Raw genomic sequence first — 21244 nt, 5'->3', positions numbered from 1 at the left:
GAGTGAAGAAAGTGTAAGGAAGAACAGCTTGAGAGCACAGAGCAGGGATCCAGGGCATGTAGTCCATTGGGCATCTGGACTGTTCCTTGAGGAGGTGATCTTGAGCTGAAATATGAAGGATGAATAGGAGTTTACTAGGCATTAGGAGGGATAGAGGGAAGAACATTCCAGATAATTGAAGAGGAGAAGGAGGAGGAAAAAGGGAGAAGGATGGGAAGATGGAGGAAGAGGTGGGAACAGCCAGTATGGGGCTGGAGCACAGAGAGCATCAGGGAAGGGTGAAAGGAACCAGGGCCATTCAGGACAGAGCCTGGTAGGCCATGCCCTTGTGCAACAATTTCCATGGTTCCATATATGAAGCAATGGGAGACATGGAAGGTTTTTAAGCCATAACTTGTTTTCACGTCAGTTTCTCTTTATTTTAGGAAGGGCCATCTCTTTATTCTTTATAGTAAACTCCATAGGTGCTCAAGAAATTTGACTAATGAATGAATGCAATTACAGTTGTAGAAATAGAGGAAAAGGATCCTAGTAGTTGAATTTTCTGGTTACTTGGGTGAGAGTGAACTGAGGCTTCACTGTTCTTCACCATCCACAGACTATGGGGACTGCTGCCAAGTTAGAGTTTGAGTTGATTCAGCTCTCCAGGAACATGCAGATGAAACTGACAAACCCGTATTCCCCCAGAGGAAGAAAATTCGCACTACCCAGAGACTGAGACAAAGGGGAATTTAGCTCCCTTGAACTTGAGCCTGGGGACAAGAGAGCTGATGGCAGCTTGGCAGAATCTTGGGTCTCCATGGAAACAGGCAGATTCTGGAAAAGTTTTCTTCTTGAAGGGAAAGGCAATATTGGCTGCTTCCTTTCTTCTGGACACCCTCAGCATGCATGATTCATAAAACATCTGTCTGTAGATTCATTCCAGACAGGGGGCCATTTTGCACCATTTCTGACCCCTACACTCCTGTCTGCTCCTCCTGCAGAGCTCTTAGGCACCCCTGTACCCAGTGCGTCCAGCTGTCCCACACACAGTGAGGTTCAGTCACCGGAGACATGAGTCACAGAACCCAGAGTCATGTATCTGGTCCATCCTCGTATCTCAGGGCCTAGGATGGTATCTTACACAACGTGAAAATTCAACACACATTTTTAGAAAAAAAAATGTGTGAAGAGTAGAAGGGAATGATAGCCAAGTTCCCAGGTGGTCCTCTTCCTTAGAGTTGAGAAACAAAAATGCATAGCAAACAACTGTCACTTACAACAATTGATAAATTGGTAGTCATCCCAGCTCAACTATGAGATAAATGTAGAGGCTCAAGTTTGCATGCATAATGGTGCAATGTTGTTTTGGAATATTCATTTCATTTACAATTGTGGGCCTAATTGGGCATACATACCAACCATATGTATTGTAAGTCATCTCCACGCCAAAGAGATCCGTGGGCAATTCAATAGCAATTCATAGCATATAATTCCAGGTGATTTTGTAATTATTTGAGAAACATTGAATAGTTGTGGGTTTCTTGTTTTTGGTCATAACTTCATTCATTTAACAAGCATTTGTGGAAGGTTAACCATGGATAGAGCCTCTCTCAGGGCACTGGAAGGTACTCTTTGTGCCCTTCTTGAGGTCCCAGTCTAGTGGGTGAGATAGAAAGAAAACATAATAACAGTATAATATGATGAACTGTCCTTACCAGGGCTATACAACAGAAATACAACATGAGCCACAAAAGTAATTTAAAATTTCCTAGGAGTCATTTTAAAAAAGTAAAACAAACAGGTATAATTCATTTTAACAGTACATTTACTGAGCCCAATATATCCAAAATAGTCTTATTTCAATATATAATCCATATAAAGATATATTCGATATTTTACTATTTTTCATACTACATCATCAAAATCTGGTCTGCATTGTGACCTTACAGCACATCTCAAGTTGGACTAGCCACATTTCAGGGCCCCCAAGCCACACTTGACAGTGTGGGTCTTTACAGTGGGGCGGAGAGAAACTTCTTTGCTGTTGAACCTGAGGGGTGGGTCAGGAAAGGGGATGATCAACTGTACTATAGGCTAAGGGTGGCGAGTAGTGTCTGGAAGGGCATAGAAGAGGTGTGGGAAGCTGGATCTGCCACCTGGCCCCAAGACACAAGTGTGACAGGTGAGCAGCTGCCCTGGAAATGGTGGGGAGGGCAGGCATGGTGTTTAGAAAGGGGGCTCAGGCAGAAACTCTGGAGCTCTGTGGGCCTGTGGTGCTCAGCTTCTCTCAGGCCAGTGGCTGGGTGTCAGACAGTGGCATGGAATGGGAGTGTGATGATTTTGGTCTCCTCTTCTATCTGAGTGGATCTTGTTCTGAATGAGTGCTGAGCCTGGGATGGATCTAAGCCTTGGGGTATCTTTTCACCTAACAGTCACTATTTTCTGTGGTGGGGAATCTCACCCCTGAGGGGCAGGTTTGGAGTGGCCATGTCCTGCTGCCATAACTGAGGGTCATTAATTCTGAATCTAACTCAGGGACAAGATAGGCCCTTTATAGACCCATTTTACAAATGTGGACACTGAGGGCTCTGGGAGATTACAGGCAACTGTCTAAGGTGTAACAGGTGATAATGGTAGAACCAGGATAGAAACTGAGACATGTGTGACTCACTCTGCTTTCTCCACAGCACGCTGCCCCAAACACGAATATCCCTGTACAATACACTCCCCTGGGAATTTGCATGTTCAACTTTATAATCAATCAGAAAGCACTTATTTATACTGACTGATGGGAAAGAATGCTATGGTAAGTGTGTAGGACATGGCTTCTTCCTCAGTTACTTATGCTCTAGGAAGGACAACACACAAAAGCCTGTGACAGGTGAATAAACTGTGAAATAGAAAAAAAATCAAAATAATTTCAGGAGAAATTTGTGAGACTAGACATGTTCAGTTAGCATTTAAAATCACGAAAGCTTTAACCGTGGATAAAGGAATATTGAGCAGCAACGTGGAAGTCGGTAGGACATATTTTGGGCTGGGGATAGGGTAGCTTTGCCACACTTCCTGAAATCACACTTACAATTTGCCTGAGATTAAAATCTTTTTATTGTTTCCTACCCTTTTCAGGCTACATAATGGGCCAAGGTGGCAGGTAAGGATGCTGATGTACCTAGGCTTCTAGAAGGCATGTTCTCAGCTACTGCTGCAAAAATCAGGGCATCGATGTGTCCATCAGGAGACACCTGGTACAGTGGGAAAAACAAAGAACCTGGAGACTAAAACCCCCAGCTTTCCATCCCAGCTGAAGGTCTGTGGCCACATTACTTGATGTCTCTGAACTTCACTCTCTTCCAGGGCTGTTTTGAGAATTTAAAAAAGTGAGTAACACATAAAGTGTCTATGAAGATTCTGGACCTGTTTTAATTTGTTTCTCCTTCCCTTGCACCTAATACTCTAACCAACCTTTGGGATCCTCACATAATAGAAGCAAGCAAGTTAATTTGAGCAATTTTGCTATAACCATTCACAAGTAGATCCATATGATACACACTATTTGTTGACCACTCAAAAGTCATTCCTAGCCCCCTTTCTCCCAATAGGCTCTTGCTCTAGAGACTAGAGGACCAAATACTTGCTAGTAGAGGCCATGCAAGACAGTTCTATCCCATTCATGATTGCATGCTGCCATGCATTATTCAACAGACAGTATATGGCCATCTGACATGTGCCAAACACTGTTCTGGTCACTGGGAGAGACAGAAAGAGTATGTATATATGTTAGATAATGCTTTGCAAAAACAGTAAAACAAAACAAGGAAAGGAATGGAGGAAGGGAGTTGGAATTATGAACAGGGAAGGTCTCACCGCAAAGTTGAAATATGCACAAAGCCTGAAGGAGGTGAGGGAGCCAGTCATATAGTGATAGAGAGGAAAAGCATGCCAAGTGGAGGGAATAGCAGATGCAAGGGGGATGCCTGGCCTTCTTAAAATAGTGGGAACCAATATGGCTGAAGTGGAATGGGCAAGGATTGTGTAGTCAAAGAGGGGACCAGAGCAGAAACAAGATAGCCAGATCACATGGGCCTTCCAAGCCCCTCTGAGAAGTTTGGAGTTGACTCTTGAGTGTGTTGGGAAGCTACTGGGGCTTGGAGCAGAGGAGTGCCATTTTTGACTTCTACTTTAATGCACTCACTCTGCTTGCTATATTGAAAAAGGACAGGATGGGTCAAGGGGATGGAGGTGGGTGATAAACTGGAAGGCAATGGGGTGATATGATGGTGACTTGACCAAGGGTAACAGTGGAAGTATGTGGACATCAGCTGGAGGCTTCTGCAGGTTTTGATTTCCTAATAAAAAGAGACAGACCATACTAAATGGATTCTTCTCCCTTTACTCTACTCACATGAATGTGATGACCTGACCTGTAGCATCCATCTTTGGTCCAAAAACATGCTGAGACGTTGACCAGGGGCATTGTTGATGCCCCCAACCAAGAGCAGCGACTGTTCATTTCTAGATTTCTTGTACTGTGAATAAACAAACCTCTGTTGAGTGCATCTTTAGGAACACAGTACCCACAGTGATGCCCCCCTTCTCCTGCACCTCTTCATCAGGAGCCCAGTGACCTGGAAAACCAGGCTCCAAACTGCTTCAAGGAAGCAAAAAGCCCCTGTGTGATTGCAGGAGGAAGAGAGATCTGAAACATATTCTCTCCTAATCCCCCTTCATCTGAGCAAATTTTCAAATGGACAAAGTAATCAATTCAAGTGATAAATATAGCTTATTCAAAGGGCTGAATGAGTGGCTGGAACAATTCCCCAAACTCTGGTTTCCATTGAATAATTGAAATTATGCTAGGGCATGGAAATTTTTCAACAAATAAAATATGTCTGAAAATCTATTAAAGATACGTCTGCAAGAATCATTTGCAAAAGCCCAACTCAGCAATAAAAAATAAATTACATTTCCGTTTTTTTCTGCTGTTCCCTTTGGGAAAGAGCGTATTACTACCACTTTGTGGACAAATGGAAACAGTGCATTTTGGAATGAAGGATGTGATAAGTTCTAAACCATGAGGTTTAGTTGTTTAGGTAAAGATTCTACACTGGGAAGTGAAGAAGGAAAATTTCCTTGACTTCCTGTTGCTCAGATAATGTATATGCTGTTTTGTTTCATCCGTGGGGATTTTTGGAATCAGAGTTTTCCATCTGTGACTTTGAGTGATAGACAACTTTACTCAGATTTTGGAGCTCATTCAGGTCATTTGGACCAGCCCTGTGGGGATCAAAGTACTCACTAGAATCCCTTATTTCTATTTTCATCTCATCCTGAGCACAGGACTCAGAGGAGAAAGTCCCTTCAAAGGTAGGTTAGAAAGTTGACCAAGAGAATGTAATTTTTGAACTATAAATTGGAAGATCTTCTGAGTAATTTTTTTCTGGTATGATGCAGCTCTGCCAGTTGGCTTCAAAAGCTGGTCGGGGTTGTGTTTCCATCACCCTTCTATACTGTCTCTATTGGTTCAGAGAGCTTGCTGGACACCTCTTTAAATTAAGACCACATAGCTTAAAGCCACAATCCTTTTGCCTGTTCATTCTCATCTCATTATTTTTTGTTACAGCTCAGGGTGCTGGCCTGGGGTTCGCTAACTCCCTTGGGCAGGGCCGGATCTGTGATTTCCTCTCTCCAGATGGGTGCTGGCACTCAAGGGTTGCACATTTATGCAAGACCGCGGCAGCCATATTTACCTCCAAGCAGACTCATTCCAGAGAAAACTTGGAAGGGGAAAGAGACACAACCTCTCCTCACACAGTCCAGACCTCCTCCTAACTGAGAACTATCAGAGCTATGATTCCATTACTTAAAAGAAGCCATTGCCTCTGGCCCCAAATTAAGGAAAAAAAAATCAACTGCCCACATCAATTAGCTGCGTTAGAGGCAGCTCATGGGCGAGCTGGGGGGATAAGTGGTTGTTGAAACAGAAAGATAGGATAATGCAACATCACACGCTGCTTCCTCCAAGTGCAGCGGGAACTTCAACAATGGTACCAACCTTTGTCCTGTGAGCAAGTCAGGTGTGTTGGGGAAGGGAGGTGCAGAATGGTTCTTCTTTCCTTTCAGGGTGAGAGCAAGTTTACCAGAGCTTAGAAAGAGAGTGTCTTAAAAAAAGTAATTTCTGTCAGACCATCAGACCAAGTACTTTGTGTTTTAACTCACTTAATCCCCAAAACAGCCCAATGAGGAAGCTACTTTTATTATCCTCATTTTACGGACAAGGTAACAGATGCTCAGAGAAGTTAGATAGCTAGCCTGGAGTCATGGGTAGCAAAGGATGTCAAGGCCATTGCTCTTCACCTCTCCAGACTGCTTGGAGGTGGCCCGATGGGCTTCTGCAGAAGCTCAAGGTGTGTAGAATTGGATTTCTATTTCATGGTGGCCTGACATCTGCTCTCTCGCCCAGGTTTGCACACCTGCCCCCTCGATTTCACTCCCTCTGTCTCTTTCCCAGTTGGCCCTCTGCAAACCATGGCTATGAGGGGGTGGCAGTGATTGACCTGAAGGGGGCAGTTGCTTCAGTAGCTTTTGGTCTATCTGTAGCAGGGTGCTGGCTGGTTGCCTACAGTGGGGCCTGGCAGCCATGGCCTTGGAAGTCGATTGACCTCACTGGTTTCTCCCACCTCAGAGGCAACCTGAATGTGAGGTGTCTGATAACTCCACTGGGTATTGTTTCATTTCCTGATGTAGCTGGAGAGGATGTCAGTAGAAGCATGAGTCCAAAGTGGTGCAGGAGGAGAGAACCCAATGGGGAGGATAAGGGAGCATCTGCCAATGCCTGCTGCCACGAAATCCAGTTACCCGGGTGGTGGCCTGTTGACTGGCAGGAGAAATGGGCTTGAGATGGTTTCTGGACCCCAGGGAAGCGTTCTGCTCCCCCACCATCCGTGTGCCCCCATTCTTATCTTGATTTCTGAAATTCCATAATTAGACATTAACTTTAATACTCCTTATCTTAAAAATCAATGGTGCATTAGTTAAAAAGAGAAAAAGGAGAAAAATCTTGTGTTGATAGAAAGATCCAGTTTCTTGAAATCTGTAAGGAATTTGTTTTAATTATACCATACATATAAACATTTCAAAAAATACATTTTATTTAGTTTTTATCTTTTTAAGGATTTTATTTATTTATTTGACAGAGAGAGAGAGAGAAAGTGTGAGTGAGCACAAGCAGAAGGAGAGGCAGAGGGAGAGGGAGAAGCAGGCTCCCTGCTGAACAAAGAGCTGGATCCCAGGACCCTGAGGTTATGACCCGAGCTGAAGGCAGATGCTTTAACCCACTGAGCCACCCAGGTGTCCCAAAAAACTCCATTTTATTTTGAATTACACATGGAAGTGACTGTGGAATGTCAAGATCTTTTTACTGCCTTTCCAATTTTTAGTACATTAGATCTTAGTTTGAGCCTAGTTAAAATATTAATACTCTTGGGAAACTATAACTTTGTATTCCAGCCTCTGAGGATGGATATTCTATGTGATCTTTTTGGTCAATGAGATGTGAGTGGGAGAGGTGTAGGTCCCTTCTGGGTGGAAATGCTTAAGAACTGGTATGTTCTAATTCTAATTAATGATGCTGCATGTCGTATATTTGAAAGTTGCTGAGAAAATAAATCTGAGAAATTCTCACCATAAGAAAAAAACAATGTGTTACTATGCGTGGTGATGGATGTTAACTAGACTTACTGTGGTGATCATTTCACAATGTGTACAAGTATCGAAGACAAGTATGGTATACACCTGAAACCAATATAAAGTTATATGTCAATTAAATCTCAATTTAAAAAAAGAAAAAAGAAAAATAATCCTTGTACTCCAAACAAACAAGTAAAGAATACCAGAAAATTAAAAAAGAAAGGAAGAAAGAACTGGTGTGGCTTTCCATGTTCTCTCTTCCTCGTGGTGAACATACAAATTGGGGTGATCATGCAAGTTGGGGTGATGGGTGTTATAAAACCGAAGACAGCGACTAGAAGGTGCCAGAACTTGCATATACTGTGAAATAAAATATTGTGTTTTGAGCTTTTAAGATTTTGGACTTGTTAGTTACTGTAGTGTCATCTAGCATAACCTAACTGACAGAGAAAGAAACAGGCCATAAAATTTGGTCAATGGTAGAAATTGTAGTCTAGAGAGAAATATCACTTTACTGACAGAGGAAGAGAAAAAAAAGCACTGATATTCCCAATTCCTAGATGAACAATTTTGAGTTTTCTTTTTATGCTCCCTGCCAGGCTTGAGGGAGTTCGTGAAGTGTTAAAAAGCAGAGAGCAGGGATCTCAAAGAGGTGAAGAATTAGTCTGTATTCACAGATCAAACTGCCAACCTCTGGCTGACGGAGAGCTGGTTGGATTTGCAAACTTGGTTTTCTAAGGAAATACCTCTTGCGGTATCATCTGAAGTCTTCTCCCAGTTCACTTGTTTCAACTCTGATGGGCTGCATGCAAGAAAAAGCATTGGAATTGTCTTTCAACTAAATAACTTGGGATCTTTTGAATCCTTGTTATGTTTGGGCTGATGGGTTTTGGCCATGTTCTAAAAAAAAGCTATCCCTGCTGCTTTTGCCTCAGATCGATTTCCTGGAATGGTCTTCTGAGCTCACCCTTTGCTATCTGGCTTTCTTTTCTTCTTCCAGAGGAGAATCTATTACAAGCAAAACATGAATCCCCAAATCTGAAATTTAGGACCACACTTCATGGAGATCGAGCCTGCATTGTTCTTCTCAACACCAGCCAAGGTATCCTAGGCTATCCTGGGGGATAACCACCCTTTCTGTCACAGAGCCTAAGGCACGGCTATCCTTTTACTTTTTCACATCTGAGAATCATCAGAAAGTTCAGATCGTTTGTTAACTTAGTAAATGTTGACAGTTCTCACACCTATGTGAAAGCAGTGTTAGGTACTTTGGGGATACAAAGATGAGTAAAAACTCTGCTTTCTGAATATTCACTACTAGTTGTCAGCTCATATACTGCAATAATGGAGAGCAAAACATGGTGTGTTAAAAGAGGTTCTGAGCACCCTCTTTTCCTGAATTATGAGTAGGTGACTTGGGTAGATAGATTAATTTAATTCTCAATATAACTTGAATAAATTAGAGAATACCTCGAGGCTCAGTTTGGGTAGGGTGTTATGTTCGAAGGAGCAATATGGTAGCCAAAGGGTTATAGCAAATATTTTGGTTCTTTACTCAATTTTTTTTTTAATTTTTTTATTGTTATGTTAATCACCATATATTACATCATTAGTTTTTGGTGCAGTGTTCCATGATTCATTGTTTGTTCATAACACCCAGTGCTCCATGCAGAACGTGCCCTCCTCAATGCCCATCACCAGGCTAACCCATCCCCCTACCCCCCTCCCCTCTAGAACCCTCAGTTTGTTTTTCAGAGTCCATCATCTCTCATGGTTCGTCTCCCCCTCTGACATACTCCCCTTTTCTTCCTCTCCTGTTATCTTCTTCTTTTTCTTTTTTCTTAAAATATGTTGCATTATTTGTTTCAGAAGTACAGATCTGTGATTCAACAGTCTTGCACAATTCACAGCGCTCACCGTAGCACATACCCTCCCCAATATCTATCACCCAGCCACCCCATCCCTCCCACCCCCAACCACTCCAGTAACACTCAGTTTCTTTCCTGAGATTAAGAATTCCTCATATCAGTGAGGTCATGTGATACATGTCTTTCTCTGATTGACTTATTTCACTCAGCATAACACCCTCCAGTTCCATCCACGTTGTTGCAAATGGCAAGATCTCATTCCTTTTGATGGCTGCATAATATTCCATTGTGTATATATACCACTTCTTCTTTATCCATTCATCTGTCGATGGGCATCTTGGCTCTTTCCACAGTTTGGCTATGGTGGACATTGCTGCTATAAACATTGGGGTACACGTACCCCTTCGGGTCCCTACATTTGTATCTTTGTGGTAAATACCCAGTAGTGCAATTGCTGGATCGAACGGTAGCTCTAATTTCAACTGTTTGAGGAACCTCCATACTGTTTTCCAGAGGGGTTGCACCAGCTTGCATTCCCACCAACAGTGTAGGAGGGTTCCCCTTTCTCCACATCCCCGCCAACATCTGTCATTTCCTGACTTGTTAATTTTAGCCATTCTGACGGGTGTGAGGTGGTATCTCATGGAGGTTTTGATTTGGATTTCCCTGATGCCAAGCGATGTTGAGCACTTTTTCATGTGCCTGTTGGCCATTTGGATGTCTTCTTTGGAGAAATGTCTGTTCATGTCTTCTGCCCATTTCTTGATTGGATTATTTGTTCTTTGGGTGTTGAGTTTGATAAGTTCTTTATAGATTTTGGATACTAGCCGTTTATCTGATATGTCATTTGCAAATATTTTCTCCCATTCTGTCGGTTGTCTTTTGGTTTTGTGGACTGTTTCTTTTGCTGTGCAGAAGCTTTTTATCTTGATGAAATCCCAATAGTTCATTTTTGCCCTGGCTTCCCGTGCCTTTGGCGATGTTTCTAGGAAGAAGTTGCTGCGGCTAAGGTCGAAAAGGTTGCTACCTGTGTTCTCCTTTAGGATTTGGATGGACTCCTGTCTCACGTTTAGGTCTTTCAACCATTTGGAGTCTATTTTTGTGTGTGGTGTAAGGAAATGGTCCAGTTTCATTCTTCTGCATGTGGCTGTCCAATTTTCCCAACACCATTTGTTGAAGAGACTGTCTTTTTGCCATTGGACATTCTTTCCTGCTTTGTCAAAAATAAGTTGACCATAGAGTTGAGGGTCCATTTCTGGGCTCTCAATTCTGTTCCATTGATCTATGTGTCTGTTTTTGTGCCAGTACCATACTGTCTTGATGATGACAGCTTTGTAATAGAGCTGGAAGTCCGGAATTGTGATGCCGCCAGCTTTGCTTTTCTTTAATTGAAATGGGAAAGAAGCTAGTGTGTTCTTAATACCTGGCCACCCTCTTTAAAATATTTTTTCTACCCTTGCTCCTCCTTTTAATATCCTTTGTCCCCTGAAAGTCTTTCTCTTCTACTCTCATTTCCCTGTCCCTAAAAACCATTGCCTGACAGTTGTAAACACAACTGTTCTCTCCATTTTCCCTTTTGCCCTTTCCAGAATCTCTACACTGTAGGAGTTCATCTGGCTTGCAAGAATTCTCCCTCCTTAGATGCCAGAGTGAGTAGTCACACACCCATTTTTGTCCCTGTTCCACAATAATACTTTTGTCTCTGTTTAAGTATCGGTAATATTTACATTAAATATGTTTCCTAACCATTGAACATTTCCACAACATTTCTTCATTGCTGTTTTGGGACCGAGCATGGTATAAGGTAAAGTATTGTGGTCTGGGAGGTCAGGAACTCTCCCCCCACTGGATTCATCACTTTGGAAAAGTCACTGAACACCAGGTTCATTTGGTTGCTTCACTATAAGCTACAAGGAGTTAGATCAGTTGGGTCTCTGAGGCCTCTCATGCTACACTCAGTGGAATCCCAAGTGATTGCCTGGTGGGGCAGGCACAGAGTGGAGGAGAGCTCTGGCACCACCTTTATTGTCAGAATGAGACAGCATGGCTAGGGAAAGCTCTCCCTTTTCATATGCTTTCAGTGCAAGCACACAATGTGTGGCCCTATAATGAATCAGGAAACATGTCAAGGATGGTTCATCAGTCTATAACAAAGATAAAAATATTTTAACAGTTTAAAAAGAAGGTTCATTCATTCTACACTCCTTGATTGTCATAGTTCTTTTAAAACAATCTTCCTTCTTTTCTTTTCCTTTTCTTAATCTGTAGGGCAGCCACACAATCTGGGATTCCTGATATGGGTGTGGCTTTACCGTGGCCTGTCACCACAAGATGGACGGCATGAGCTATTTCTGCAAGCACATGCAATGCTCGTGTGTCATGAGGGTACTGCCCCATGTTAACTTTCCTGCCTCAGTGTTACCATGAGCTTTGTATTTGGCAATGGCTATATTGAGATATAATTCACATCCTGTACAACTCATCCATCTAGGGTGTGTAATTCAATGGTTTTTTAGTATATTCGCAGAGTTGCACAACCATCACCACAGTCCATCTTAGAACATTTTCATCACCCCAAAGAGGAATCCTGTACCTGTACCTGTCACTCTCCATCCCCCACTTCCCCAGCCTCTGGAAACCACTAGTTTACTGTCTCTGTGGATTTGCCTATTTTGTGCTTTTCACATAAATGGAGTCATATAATCTGCGATCCTTTGTGACTGGCTTCTTTTCCTTAAGCTCAGTGTTTTCAATGTTCATTCATGTTGTAGCAGACATCAGTACTTCATCCCTTTGATGACCAAATCATATTTCACATTTTGGGTACTCATTCAACTGTTGATGGACCATCGCTTCGTTTTTCCCCTTTATTTTCTCAAACGTACTCTCCTAATTTTGCTAAGATATGTCATGATTCCAAATGTCACTAGAGAGGAAGCACACAGCTGTTTCCTTTACCAGAATCTATTTATATGCACGTTGGACAGACACCTCCAAACTGTGGATCCCTACATAGAAGCTGGTTGACCATTTGTTAAGAACATGAGACTCCTGAGTCAGACTGCCTGTTTTGAATTTTGGTTTTTACCACTTATTCTCAAGTAGCACTTAGCTTCACCTTTTTACGCCTTAGTATCCTCATTTTCAAAATGGGTTTTATACCAGCACCTTCCTATGGCAGAGACTGCCCATCAGCCCTTAGTTACTGTTCTCACTTCCAAAGTGATAAAGCTCCATTCTTTGGAGAGACATGGCTCCCTGGGATGGAGGTTGTACTTCCTAGATCCTCTAATTGTTAGGTATGACTTTGTCTCTACCTCTGGCCAATGGTATGCAAGCAAAGGCATCATTTAGCAGCTTGTAAGAGCGTTCTTTTAAAGACATCTGGCACATGCCCTTTTCCCCTTTTGATTTGGTCTCTTCCTCTATCCTGCACCCTGGAAGCTGATGCTGTAATCCTGGACCATAAGATCAAAGCCAAAACTACAAGATGGAATTTGGTTCCTGAAATGGGAGGCTGCAAGTAATAGACCCTAAGCATGTGGCATAGGATTAGTTGAAGGTGTCAGGTAGTGGGTGAGAATACACCTATTGCAGGCTAACAAACTGGTAAGCTTTGCTATGTGGTGATAAAACATTTACTAAAAACTCCTCTCTGAGTTGACTGGGAGGCAGAGCAGGGGCAGACTGAGTCCAAGGTATTAGGGAACTGCTGGGAAGATTTTACAGTATGGGGTGTGCTGGCTCTTTCTTGACACTCTTGCCCTAAGAGTGTCTGGCTTGGGTTAACAGCCTGTAGGCATTGGTAGAAGGGAGTCTGGCTTTGCTAAAATAGGATTCTACCTGCATCCTGCGATCTAAGTCAACTGAGACTGCAGTAATATTGGGGACCTGGCAGGCCTGATAATACCAAGGACATTTATCTTGCAGACTGAAGAGGTTAGTAGAGACTCTGAAACAGTAACTTTACCAGGATACAGCTTATGGCTGCAAGCCTTTCTCAACATCTTCTGTTAAGAGTTCTCTGCATCACCATAAGCAATGTAATATAATAATAGCGACAAAGGTCAGATAGGGTGTTACCTTTGCTCTAAAGCCTACTGATCTCCATGACTTCAAGGCAGCCACTGTGAGGATGAATGCAAGGGTATGCAGCACCGAAGCCAGGAATAACAGACTAGAGCAGTGGTTGGCAAACTGCAATCTGTCAGGCAAATCTGACCTGCTGTTGGTACCCTGTCCCCCTCCACCGCCGTAAAGCAGGTGAGAAAAAATGTGGACGGTTGTTTTCTTTCTTATCATGTAATTACCTACATGATACTCTTGATTTTTGCCTTTGGGCCCACTAAATCCAAAATATTTATTATTTTGCCTTCTGACAGGACAAGTTTGCCAATGTGTAGACTTAAGTCTTAGGCATAAAGATTAGGTCAAGATAAGATCTTGCACACAGAGTGACTGACTGCAGGAAAATATATAGACAAGAAGTTTAGCAGATTTTTGAGGGAATTTTATTGTTGTAACTATTATCTTCACCTGCAAACGTCTGTAATTGTTCAAGTGCTGAAACAATACTGCTGATCCCAAACCTGCCCCAGCAGGAAGTCATGCTCTCCAAAACCCATATGCTCTCCAAGGATAGCACATGAAGTACCAGATGGGCCACCAACCAACTTACCCTGAGGCCTGAGAAGGCGCCATGGCAATTCTTGTCCTGTGGGATTTAACAAAACTACAATAAGCCAGTGATTGCCATGTATCACTGTAGTCACCCTTTTCCTGACAGGTGTTTTATTTGCCACTAAGAAGTCTTAGTCCATCACCCCATATTGTGTGTGTGTGTGTGTGTGTGTGTGTGTGTGTGTGTGTGTGTGTGTGTGTGTATGGTGAGTGTGTCCTTTAGTTGGTAGGTTGCTGGGCAATGAGAAGCCATGTGTGTTCCTGAGGTGATGTGGTGTGAGTGGAAGGTGGTCTCTAATCTAGTCCCAGGTGACATGATTGTAAAACCATATTCTCATTTAGGCATTTCAAACATTTACACATCATTTGCATTTTTTTTGAAGAGGGTGGTAGAGAGCAGAGGGAGAAGGAGAGAGAGAGAATCTTAAGCAGGCTCCATGTCCAGTGTGGAGCCCAACATGGGGCTCCATCTCATAACCCCGAGACCATGACCTGAGCCAAAATCAACAGACGCTTAACTGACTGAGCCACCCAGTGCCCCTACATCATTTGGATTTTATACAAAATACCTGTATAATATTCTGTCTTAAAAAATAAAAGTAGTAAAATAAAAAGAAAAATTCTGGCGCACATATTCAGCTGTGGATAATATTTGTGAGCTCTCTTCAAACGTTGGGAACAATGGGAGTCAGCTTTACCATTTCAACACAGATACCTCAGGGCTTCCATTCCAATTCATAATCACTCTTGAGAAAGGGGTGCCATTGTACTTTTGTGCTTCTAACATCTTCAATTTTTTTTTCATTTTGCTAAACCAGTTTCTTAAGATAGGACTCTAAGTTTCTTTTTCTTTTAAGAGACAAGTAGTTCTCATTAATTAATTATACAATCATTATAGCTACATTTTTAGTAAGTCTAGAAATTAGCACAATAATATCATCCTAATGCTACCAACCTAACCCAACTCTCAACATGGCCCTTCCTCCATTCTAGTCCTTTCTGGTATGTATTATAAATGGTCACAATCATAATGTACATAAATTTTACGTCTTGTGTTTCCACTCAATACCACGTAAAGGAATATCTCTGTGTTTTTACATAGTCTTTTAAAATAAGCTTTTTAATGGCTGCTTCATATTCTGTGTAATAGTGATTTCTGTTTTAGTCGTCTATTGCTGTGCAACCAAACCACTCAGAACTTAGTGACCTAAAACAGCAACAGTCACTCTGTTATCTCTCGTGTGTCCGGGGCTTGGGAAAGCTTGTCTTGGTGGTCTGAGTTCAAGCAGTTGCCATCCCATGGTGGCTGGATGTGGGAGGGAGTGGCTGGGGCATTTGGGGGCTGGCTGGGCTTCCATCTCTCTTTATGTAGTCTCAGAGCATCTCAGTGTGGAGCCCTGACTCGTGCTACTTTGGGCTTTCCTCACAATATGGCAACTTCAGGATGCTAGGACTTCTTATATGGTGGCTCAGGGCTCTAGCAGGAATGTTCTAACCAGCCAGGCAGAAGCTGCATTGTCTTCTATGACCTTCACATAGTGCCCCTCCAGCTACGCTAGTCAGTAATCAAGGTCGGCCTAGGCTCAAGGGGAAGAAATATGTCTTGCTGGCTGGGTGATGAAGGAGTCTGCAGAGATGTCTTAAAATTCAATTTCACAACCCGTTTGGTTATTCTTTTATCACTGGACATTTGTTTACTTCTGTTCTTTTTTTTTTTTTGCTGTCAAGATAATATTGTGATAAACATCTTCATGTGTATAGCTTTTCCCATATTTTATATGGAAGTAGGATTATCATTTTCAACAATATAATCTTTCATATGGCGCCTGAACTACATTGCCAAGGAACTTTCCAAAAGGATAGTATAGGTTTAAAATGCTATATGCAACGTAGGTGATGATATTTTTGATTTGTCATTATTAGCAATATAAAATACCATTAGACTTTTATTTTGTTCACTTAATATGTAAGATGGGTTTTGTTTGTTTAATTTGCATTATTTTTATAACTGGCAAAGTCCTCTTTCCTGTTTGGAATTTTATTATCTCATTGTCTTTCTAGTTCATGTATTGGGTCTGAATGTGTTTATTGCAAGTTGCTTGAAATTTTACATGCTAAAATGTCAGTCACTTCTATATCATATTTGCCAGCTTAGTCTTTTTCTTTTGGTTAATAACTTTCCTTGGAGGTTAGGTGTTTTTAACTTTTTCCTACAAATGTATTCCTTGTTCTCTCTGATGTCTTTTATCACACTTGTACTTAGAAAGTCGTCCCTCCTCCAGACTTTCCAGAAGTAAAAAATTATCAGTGATATGAGTATCTATAATGATGTTTTCATGGCTACAGTTTTACATTTAACTTCTTTTTTTTTAAAGATTTTATTTATTTATTTGAGAGAGAGAGAATGAGAGATAGCATGAGAGGGAAGAGGGTCAGAGGGAGAAGCAGACTCCCCGCTGAGCAGGGAGCCCGATGCGGGACTCGATCCTGGGACTCCAGGATCATGACCTGAGCCAAAGGCAGTCGCTTAACCAACTGAGGCACCCAGGCGCCCTACATTTAACTTCTTATTCATTTTAAGTTTATTTATTATGTTACTTGGGTCCAAAGTAATTCTTCCTCTGATGCTAATCAGCAAAACCAATGCTATGGGATATTTCCATCTTTGCCTCCATTGGTTTATGATATCTTTTTACTACATATAAAATTCTTACTTATAATATGGTCTAATTCTGGACGGTTTATTCCATTGAATTTAAATAGCCTCATTTGTTGTTTCCCTTTGTTATGCTTATCTGTTCTCTGTCTTAGATGAACTCCATAATTAATATGCACTAAGTCCAAAGAAAAACTTTTTTTGAGAATATGATTGAGGTTGCATTAAAGCCTGAAATTCATCTTGAAATATTTGATGTTTTTGCAATATTTAGTTTGCAAATACAGGTGCACGGTATAGCTCTTCATTTATTGAAACTTTCAAAAAATATCCCTTAATTTATTGTAGCTGTTTGTCTACATTCTTGATTTAAAAACCAGGATTTCTTTTTTCCTTAAGGGCCACTACAGATATTGGATTGGTCTCATGGACAAAAGTCTTTTGATTGATGGTTAAGCAGTCAGGTGTCTCCTGAGTAGTCCCTTTAGCTCCTTCTAATTTTTTGGGGGGGGGATTTTATGTAAAACATCTATAATTTTTGACTTAAAATAATTGTAGACCTAACGTTAAGCCAAACAGTAGTCAGGGGTTGCTAGGACGAGGGAAGGCAGGTTCACAGATTTCAGTCCTAAGAAGAGGAGAGGAAGTAGAGCTGGTAGAAGTGAAGGTAACTGAGAGTGTACAAGATGTCTTCACAGGGCTCAAGGCACAAGCACCATCCATGTCTCTGTTAGGGGCAGACATGGCACGTCACAGAAGGTGGCTCTGACAGATATGCTCTATCTGGAAATTCTGCAAGCTTGGAAGCCTGGGCCCATTCTCAGTGTCCAGCTAATCAAGGAGAAGGCATTGACACCCTCTTTGTGGGCAGAGGATGCCGCAGGCTGCCCCCAAGACAGGGTGTCCCGTTCTCTAGGAAGGGCCACCAGATAGGGGCACACTTGGGCACTCTCCTGTATAAACACCACCTCAGGTTCATTTCAAACATCCCAGTTTCCAAAATGCAAACACACATGGTCACGCCTCTCCTCCAGCGGGATGACCTCTGGGTGCAGTCATTTGAATTGACAATCAGTTCCAGTAAGTGCTGAGGGCTAGAGCGCCTCATCCAGGAAGAGAGGGGTGGGGGAAGGAGGGAGGGAGGAGGGACCCAAGTAGGAGGAAGGGGAGGCCATCTGGAAAAAGGAAGTTGCATACCAACTGTCAAAGGTCTGGCTGGGGGAGGGGTCATCTTTAATATGCACTAAGGAGACGGGTTTCGTGTGCCACGTCACTGCCAAAGTCACCTCTGCTGAGTGTCAGGCTGAAGCCCACGTCCCAGATGAAGGCAAGTTGGAGCTCCCTCTTATCTCAGGCAAAACCTTGCATTTAATAGTTAGGGAGCACATACATCACGCACCATTAAAGCTGCCAGTTTCCATCTCTTTCACACCATTAGTAGAATATCTATATCATTAAAGGAAGTGAGTTACAATATAAAAATATGGTAATTCAGACTGTCAGGTCACAATTGACAGCACATTTGGGGGGCTGTTTCCTGATCTGTCTCCAGAGACCCTATATTTAGTGAAAAGACATTTCCCAGAAAAGTTTTCATAAATATTCTCTATGGGAAAAATGTATATTTATCACTTCACATAAAAAGAAATCTAAAGTAAATGTTTTAGAAGCTGGCTTCTCAGAAAGTGAGTGGCTATTTTTAATCTGTAGCTAGAAGAATTTTTCTTACCAACTTTTTAAGAGTCAGGGAATGCTCTGGGTTACCTGCAATGTTAATAGCAACATTTCCACATTTTTTCCCTCTTCTTTGTCTTCCCTACAGCCATGCTTCATGCCCTATGGTTTGATTCTGGTGTTGGGAAGTATATTTATGTTTTTTCATTTTCTGGAGTTTCTGATGCTCTGATGTCTTGGAGACTAGCTGACAGGGGAGACACTGTCCCTCCCAGGGTAAGCCAATTCCTAGAGATAACTATGACTCCTCTGTACCTTCCACATGCAAACCAAAAACCAACTGATCCAAAGCCCATCTCCACCACCCACCTCCTTTTTTGGGCTCTCATACTCTGGGCCACTATTCCCTGCCACTGTAATCACCACAGGGCCAGGTACCAGATAGCTAGGGACAGTCCTTATGCCTTGAAGCCTACTTTAAGTATTCCAACTAGCCAATCCTAAATGTGCAAGGCCTGCTAACCCTGCCTCACCCATTTCTTCTAGCCAAAACCACGAGAAAAGTTCTCATCCATGATTTCTCCTCGCTTTCTCTGCCTCCGGACTAACGCCACTCCTTTCACCTAAGGCTCTGACGGTGTGGTGTGCCCCTTCCTCCTGGACACTGTGAGTAACTGACTATCTCTTCAATGGCAGTCCTTTCCTGATTTGTTGGCTTCACCAGAATGCAATAATAATAAACTCTACATTTTAAAGCAGAGGTGGAGAAATGCTCACAAATCTCCTCTCCAGTGGTTCAGAGGAGTAGATTATCCCTCAAACTGCATGTAAATAATCTTGCTGGCCACTCACTGCTTTATTGTAATAGGTCTCAGTTAAAATGAGACTTTATTCCACTTCAACGGGTCATCCTCCATACTGTCGGAGGGAAACCACATTGATGAAAATCATTGGAATCCAGGAGCCATGGGAGAGAAGTATAAGGAAAATGAAATTGGAAAGCCCTAAGTTAGTCAGGGCAGGGTGAGCCTAGGGTCGGAAGTTTACTGAGGAAAGAGACTCTAAAAAAGGAGGCAGAAAAATCAGATTGGGGAAACAGGAGAAACATTCATTTCAGGAAGAGTAAAATGGAAAGATATAATTCAGTGGATATCTTCTTAGGCACAGCACTGGGTTCTGAGGGATGCCTTGCTCAATGAGCTGGGCAGCATGCTGGTCTTCAGAGACATAGAGACGAAGGATGCTGAAGTACCCGTGTGGGAGGACTTCACAGTCTCTTATGGTGAGTAGACATGGAAAATGGGCAACAGCTACTTAGTGTGAGTGTCCCAGTGGGATAAGTGTAGGGGCCAAGGCAGCACAAAGGAGGAAGGTAAGAGAAGTCATCCAGTAGGACCAGGAGGCATTTGCCCTGAGCTGAGGAAGTGGGGGAGGGGAGGTATTTTGAAGAAGGTTCCAAGCACAGCAGACAGATTTTGCAAAGGCCAAAAGAGAAAGTCAGGCAGGGAAGGGTTTACAACATACAATTATAGGAACAGGTTTTTATTTAAAAAAATTGTTAATTGTGGAACAAATCACATAATATAAATTTATCATCTAAGTATACAGTTCAGTAATGTTAAGTATATATACATTGTTGTGCAATAGATCTCTGTAACTCTGACATCTTGCAAACTGAAACTCTATACCCATTGGACAACAACTCCCCTTTTCCCCTTCCCCCCAGCTCCCAGTAATTGCCATTCTACTTTCTGTTTCTCCAAAGTTGGCTACTTTAGATACCTCTTGTAAGTGGAATCATACATTTGTCTTTTTGTGACTGGCTTATTTCACTGAGCATAATGTCTTCAAAGTTCATCCATCTTGTAGCTTGTGATGGGATCTCCTCTTTTAACGTGGAATAATCTTCCATTGTATGTATATAGGACATTTTCTTTATCCGTTCATCCATTGATGGACGTTTGGATTGCTTCCACCTCTTGGTTATTGTGAAAAATGCTGCAGTGAACATGGGCGTGTAGATGTCTCTGAGATCCTGCCTTCAATTCTTTCAGATAAATACCCAGAAGTGGGATTGCTGGGTTATATGGCAGGTTTTTATTTTTAACGGTCCTTCTAGTGACTACATGTAATATTAATTGGATGGGGCAAATACTGGAGTCAGGGAGACCTACTGAGTAGTCTAGACAAGATATAACAGTTGCTGAGAGTAAGGTAGCAGAAGTAGAAAGAGAGGTGTAGATGAGTTCCAGGTAGAAAGATGATCACCGTGTTGACAGATTGAATGGGAAGCACGAGGAGGCGTGAACGGTGAGGCTCAGGTTTCTCGGTTGAGTACCTGACTGGATCATGGAGCCTATTGTTGTAGTAGAAGCATAGGAAGAAGAGGGGGAGTGGATCCTAACTGTTTTGGAATGGTGCTTTAACAGCAGTGGGGGCAGATGGCAATGGAGAGGTCCTGTCCTGCAAGAGAGCTGGCCCTGGGCAGGAGAAGCAAGAGTGGAGAGAAGGGCACAGACCAGAGGAAGCAGCCACCAGAGAATCTATTACAGTGCCCAGTGACTGGTTGATCCTGGGGGACTTACAGAAGGGAGGCCTCTCAGAATTTTGATGAGATTTTGATCAGATGGATGGCGGTATGAGACCAGGTTGCTTGGAATTTTATTTTATGTTATTATTTTATTATCATTTGAAA

General features: G+C 42.3%; 1 long non-coding RNA gene across 1 annotated transcript; it reads left to right on the top strand.

Moving 5' to 3' along the window:
• Positions 1-1085: 1085 nt before the first annotated feature.
• On the top strand, positions 1086-19832 carry LOC113920044. Its single transcript, XR_003519210.2, has 5 exons — positions 1086-2788; positions 3112-3362; positions 8672-8773; positions 19096-19215; positions 19711-19832. It is a non-coding gene; the product is annotated as an uncharacterized LOC113920044 (long non-coding RNA).
• Positions 19833-21244: the final 1412 nt, after the last annotated feature.

Source organism: Zalophus californianus, chromosome 3 (genome assembly GCF_009762305.2).
Source record: "Zalophus californianus isolate mZalCal1 chromosome 3, mZalCal1.pri.v2, whole genome shotgun sequence".
Taxonomy (NCBI): Eukaryota; Metazoa; Chordata; class Mammalia; order Carnivora; family Otariidae; genus Zalophus; species Zalophus californianus.
Note: the sequence above shows the minus strand (reverse complement) of the source record. Positions and strands in the feature narration are given on the sequence as shown.